This window comes from Anoplopoma fimbria, chromosome 2 (assembly GCF_027596085.1).
Source record: "Anoplopoma fimbria isolate UVic2021 breed Golden Eagle Sablefish chromosome 2, Afim_UVic_2022, whole genome shotgun sequence".
Taxonomy (NCBI): Eukaryota; Metazoa; Chordata; class Actinopteri; order Perciformes; family Anoplopomatidae; genus Anoplopoma; species Anoplopoma fimbria.
In genome coordinates, this window is record NC_072450.1 from 3,326,957 (window position 1) to 3,333,389 (window position 6,433).

Consider the following 6,433-nt stretch of genomic DNA (forward strand, 5'->3'; position numbering starts at 1 on the left):
TCAAAATGTATGGTGAACAGGTTTTGGGACTTCTATAATGTTAATTGACAGTGACCTACTGTATAATACCTCTAATGTATATTACTGGGAAAGCAGTGCATTCTGGGAATCATAACGCTTGTTCCCATGATCCAAACAGTCAAGTGTTGCTTTTTTCATAGGAATTGACTGCTTATGGCTGAAAATTGACTATACATTTTATTTACAATAAGTAACTGTATTTCTCCAATGCAGTAAATATACTGTAAACTGTACATTGTCTTGCTGGTGAAACTGCTGTCAGTAAAATGCTGTACTTTTTGAATCATTACAGCAAATTAATGTTGATTACAGTAAGTTTCTGTATTCTTTTGATTAAATAGAGATACTGAAAAATTGCACAGTGTTGTACTGGTGAAATTGCTCCTGGTAATTAACTGTAATCTTACAATGAAAAGTTTTACAGTGTTATTACTGTAATTTTTGCAGTGAATTTACTGTAATTTTACAATAACAACTATTACAGTGTGGTTCACATCTTGTTATGTATGAGGCAATAACATGGAGGACATCTGCAGTCCTCCCTGCGCTGCTCGTCCTGCTGCTGCTCAGAAGCCTCAGTGGTGATGAAGCAACCACACGGCCTCTCCGTGAACTCAGAGCACCGTCTCCACCTCGGCCGGTCTCAGTCCCTTTAAGAGACATTTTATCTGAGCCGTGCAACGATTTCAACACGCGACCTTGAACTGATCACCTGGAGCCGTGCAGGCATAAGAGAGTGAGAAGGAGGACTTTAGTGTCTCCACACGCAGAGCAGATGTTGGAGCAGCCTCGTCTGTGTCACCGTGATCTCAACTGTCAGTATCCGTTACTACTTGTTAGCTTGTTTCTGACTGCACGGGGTCATGTAGCCAGGGTAAATATTATGGTGTATCAGACCACTGGGTGTGATGTTGCCGTCATCTGAAGCCCAGTGCAAATGCCGAAGGAATGATTTACGAACCAACAAATGTTGACTTGCAGACAACATGAGCCTGCAGCGCCATAAATCCACACAGACAGACAGCAGTGTGGTTACACAGGGCAGGTTTGTCACGCTGGTTATCCAGCCGCCTTGTTTCATAATAACATGTACTTTTGGGTTAATCCTCAGGGATTTAAGAGGACTATAATATGTCTCTAAAATGTTCATACATAATACCATAGAAACCATATCTTTAACAAATGAAGCTGGCAATATTCTGTGTTTTATTTTAACATCACAGTGTAAAGTCACAACGTAGCGTCACAACGTAGCGTCACAACGTAACTCACAACGTAACGTCACAACGTAGCGTCACAACGTAACTCACAACGTAGCGTCACAACGTAACGTCACAACGTAGCGTCACAACGTAACGTCACAATGTAACTCACAACGCAGCGTCACAACGTAACGTAACGTCACAACGTAACGTAACATCACAACGTAGCGTCACAACGTAACGTCACAACGTAGCGTCACAACGTAACGTCACAACGTAACGTCACAACGTAACGTCACAATGTAACTCACAACGCAGCGTCACAACGTAACGTCACAACGTAACGTCACAACGTAACGTCACAACGTGTAACATCACAACGTACGCCAACGTCACAACGTAGCGTCACAACGTAGCGTCACATCGTAACGTCACAACGCAACGCCACAACGTCCACAACGCAACGTCCACAACGTAACGCCACAACGTAGCGTCACAACGTAACGTCACAATGTAACGTCACAATGTAACTCACAACGCAGCGTCACAACGTAACGTCACAACGTCACAACGTAGCGTCACAACGTAGCGTCACAACGTGGCGTCACATCTTAACGTCACAATGTAACTCACAACGTAACTCACAACGTAAGCGTCACAACGTGCGTCAAACGTAGCGTCACAACGTAACGTCACAATGTAACTCACAACGCAGCGTCACAACGCAACGTCACAACGTAACGTCACAACGTAACGTAACATCACAACGTAGCGTCACAACGTAACGTCACAACGTAGCGTCACAACGTAGCGTCACAACGTAGCGTCACAACGTAACGTCACAACGTAGCGTCACATCGTAACGTCACATCGTAGCGTCACATCGTAGCGTCACAACGTAACGCCACAACGTAACGTCACAACGTAACGTCGCATCTTAACGTCGCATCGTAGCGTCACATCGTGACGTCACATCGTGACGTCACATCGTAACGTCACATCGTAACGTCACATCGTAACGTCACAACGTTAAGTAACAAGTAAACAACGCCACGCCTCAAGTTAAGACAACATTTACTTTGGGTTTTCCCACCAAACACAAAAACAGGTGTGTAAAAAGCCCCGTGTTTGTTTGACCCAATCTTTATTTTACGACCTAATTTAAAAGCCTCTCGATATACTACATTACTTGCTCTGCGTGTCACTCTTTTTACTACGTCACTTGCTGTGACCGAATTCCACAACATTCACATCCAATGTATCCGTGGTTTGCATAAACATACAATGATGACATTTTTTTCCAGTCAACTAGGCTGGATAAAATCCTCATCCCTCATTCTGTTCAAAAACAATATCTATTCAGATTACGCTGAATGTGAAATGAGGCTTCAGTGGGGATCCTGTAAAGTTAATATGACATTCCTTCTGAGTTCCCAGCAGTGACACATTGTCCAGAGAACGGTATTTAGCTCTAAAAACACTCCTCTTTAAGTGCACCAACATATTTTGTTTTGTCCAACACATTCATATCGTGGGGCCCTCAGACCTTGATCATTTTCTCCGTTGTCCTTCCAGTTGTGAGGAGGTTCATAAACGGCAAGGCTTTGAATTATTATAAATTCATAAAGATATCTGTAACTACACTTTCTATGTTATATTAATGTTCCTCTGTGCCTGTATATATATACATATAATGATTAGTTGAGTGTCTTTCTGCTTGTCTCAGCTTGTAGAAACATTTTCCTCTGCCCTCCCCTTTACTTCCATCTTTACTGAGCACACTTCAGTGTTTAGAGCTGTGTTGTTATTGAGAAGCAGAGAGCCAAGTGTTTACAGTAATCATCACATTCATGCACCTACGCTCTCTCTTTCTCTGTGTTTGTGTGCCGCTCGGTAATAAGAGGCTGAGGAGCTGAGGAGGCACTTTACCTCCCCTCAAAGACGTTAATGGGGAGGTTGCTTAAGGGGCGGGGGAGGAGAGTTGGAGTGTTACACCTCCCCCAAACCCCCACCCCCTCCCGTCCTCCCCTTCTCTTTCAGGTTTCCTACTGAGCTTGGCAGCCTGCCAGTATGAATGGGGAAACCTTGATGGGTGGACTGGGTTTCACACTGCAGCGCTGATGAAAGGCTGCCGGTGGTGGCGTGAAAAATCGTATACATTACAGGCAGCTTTGACACAGCTGCAGCCAGGAAGCTATATGTGTGTTTCTGTTGCTGTCTGGTGAAAACACTTCCAAATCTAAATCTGGCTTTAAGTAGTGTAGCGTGCCAGGAGGATTATAAAGTGAAACCATTAGAGGGCGGATCAGGCCAATTAAAGACTATTATTTCCCAAGATTTTTCACAACATAAACATTAATTAAACATGGAAACACCCAAAGTAGTTACTAAATTGTTAATGTTGGTATTGCGGTGGCAAGCTCCATCCGATAGACTGTATATAAGAAGTGGACGTAGTCATGGTGACGGCACCCATTGGTTTGTGGACTGATGTTTTGAAGCCTCAAGTTGGCGATTTGGGTGTCGCCATCTTGCATTTCAGCTGTCGCCATGTTGTTCTATACAACCAGAGGAGTCGCCCCCTGATGGACAGTAGAGAGAATGCAGGTTAAAGTAACTTCAGCATCGGCCTCGCTTGCTCTATCTGCAACATCCAAAATTTGGATATGCAACATTATCTTTATGACATACACCAGGGGTCTGGTCCTCTATCAGGAGAACACATAAGTGCTGAATGAAAATTGTGAAATGAAATTGTGATTTATTCCTATCAATAATGCAATTCTGATTTATAATGTCAGTTTTATAAACTCCAGGCCTTTGTGTTTATGGTCTGCATTGCAACGAACAAGATGAGTTCATTTCCAGCATCACAGACTTACCTCCTTTATGAAATCAATGCAGTAAAATGATCTGTTGGCTGTTGTTAAAGTCCATCCAGGGTTCACCAATATTATAGAAAAAAATAAAAAATGACCAAAGTTAGCTCACTTTTAGTAAGATATTACATTAGTGGAAGTCAGATGTATCAGTGCACAGACAATGGAACAACAAATCAAACATTTCCTTACCAGGATGCTGTGCTTTTTGGTTTAAAAATTGATTAAAAAACCTGCTGTCCTCTTGCTGGTTTACCTTCTGAGCCTTAAATATTAAAACAATATGATGTGTTTAATAGTTTAACTGAAAGTTTCAGACTACTGTTCACACTCCACCAGCTGTCACTCATTTACACTAACGAGCTCGTTAAGAGCAGCGTGGCAGCAGGTGGTCAACCAGTAGAGAAAGACTCACCACTCTGTTGGTCTTTTGGTCAAACAAAAAGACAGTGACAGAAAGTTTTTTAGTTTTTTTTAAATGCTTACTTTTGACTGACTTACAAAGCGGAAATAATAGAACTTTACTTCACATTGAAATAAAACAATTACAAAAAACATCAGTATTCACATCAACAAATCAAGATGACGCCATACCGTTGACTTTGGACTTGACCACACACTGTATATCAGAAGTGGACGTGACGTCACATATTGGTTTGTGGACTGACAGTAGTAAGCCTCAAGTTTGGCAATTTCCGTCACAATGTTATTGTTTTTGTGCAACGAAAGGACTTAAATGACCATATTTGGACTGAGGATGAGTGACGTAGAGACAAATTATAGGTCTCTGGTAGTGGCAGAGACCTGTCAATCACCATGTAGCCCCGCCCTAAAGCATCCCCTGCTTTATGGTCTGTTTGACTCTAAATGGAGCATCATTTACTAAATGAACATCATGCTGTATTGAAGAAGACTTGAAACTAGAGATTGAGACCATAAACTCATGTTTACAATGTTTACTGAGGGAATAAATCAAGAGAGAAGTAGAGTCATTTTCTCATAGACTTCTATACAACCAGAGGAGTCGCCCCCTGATGGACACTAGAGAGAATGCAGCTTTAAGACACTTCCACATCGGTTGCCGCCTGGACTTGACTTTGGACTTGACCTTAACATGCCGTTTCACTCATTGCGTGTTTGCCCTGAGGGCTGAAACTGTGTCTGTAACGAGACAACAAGCAGGACTGAGACACACAGACTGGTGATTAACATCTGGACAAGTCTCATCAAGCACTGGGGGGGAAATAATAATCATCTGGAGCAGAATATTGGTGAATTTAGTAAACACAAGCATGTGGATGCATCATCAGCAAATCAATACTGAAACTGGCTTGAGGAGATTTATTGAATTAATTAAATTCCACCCATGAAGATCAGCCGAAAACAAATTCCAAGAAGAGAAAAGATATGAAGTAATAGGGTGTGAGAACTCTCCGATTGTATACATATGCAACAACATGGCAGCGTCCCAGCATGCATCATGGGTGGTATTTGAAGTGGAGGTGTATGGATGGCATGACGGGCTTTGAAAGTCCTCATGAGACCCTTCAGGCACTTCCTGCTTTCATCCTGAGCCTCCGTCCGTCACCTGGGCAACACACTGGCGTTTACGTGGACGAGGTGTTGTGACATGTTTGTGGATGTGGAGATGACTTAACGGCTTTGGAAGAATCACGTAGAGAGCTGGTTCCCAACGCCGTGAGGGTTTGATGTACGGGGTTCAGAGGGTTCACAAAATAAAGGAGGTGGAACAAAGAGAACTGCTTTTATTCACAGCTGGAAGGAGAGAGAAATCACAAACAAGCTGTTTCACTCATGAAGTTATGGGTTGTCCAAACTCATCATAAGAGCTATTCATTACATGCAACCACCACGGCCACTGTACCAACAGCTTTCCCATGGGAGGAAATTACACACGTAAAAAAGAAAAGAAAGAAAAGCCACTTAAAGCCTCCAGTAAATACCATCCACTACATTTACTGGACTGTTTGAATACTGTAAAAACAGGACGAACATCTGCAGAGACAGTTTATGTTCAGAAAGCAAACAGCCACACGCTGCTCTCAACTCGAGTAAATCAGTGTTTTTTGTGCAATAACATGTCAACAGAAGAGTTACGGGATGTGATGAATGTTTGGGACCAAAAAAGTTACAACATATTTATATATATATATATATATATATATATATATACAAAAATAACATAGTTGAGGTTGTTTTGAGCACAGTTGGCATCGTAAAAACTGGATGCGGACTAGAAAAACCTCAAAGTAGTTTTTGAGGTTGTCCTCATTAGAGGTGAAACCATCATATCCACTACAAAAGAAGTAA

The 6,433-nt window shown here is 42.1% G+C and overlaps 1 protein-coding gene across 1 annotated transcript in view; it reads right to left on the reverse strand.

Moving 5' to 3' along the window:
• adamtsl5 (ADAMTS like 5) overlaps positions 1–4,436 on the reverse strand; it is a 38,697-nt gene extending 34,261 nt beyond the window's left edge. Inside the window, exons 1-2 of the mRNA XM_054612268.1 lie at positions 4,295–4,436; positions 4,106–4,143 (exon numbers count right to left, since the gene is read on the reverse strand). The gene's annotated coding sequence lies outside the window, so the exon portion shown is untranslated. The remainder of the gene's footprint in view (positions 1–4,105; positions 4,144–4,294) is intronic.
• Between the last annotated feature and the right edge of the window lie 1,997 nt (positions 4,437–6,433).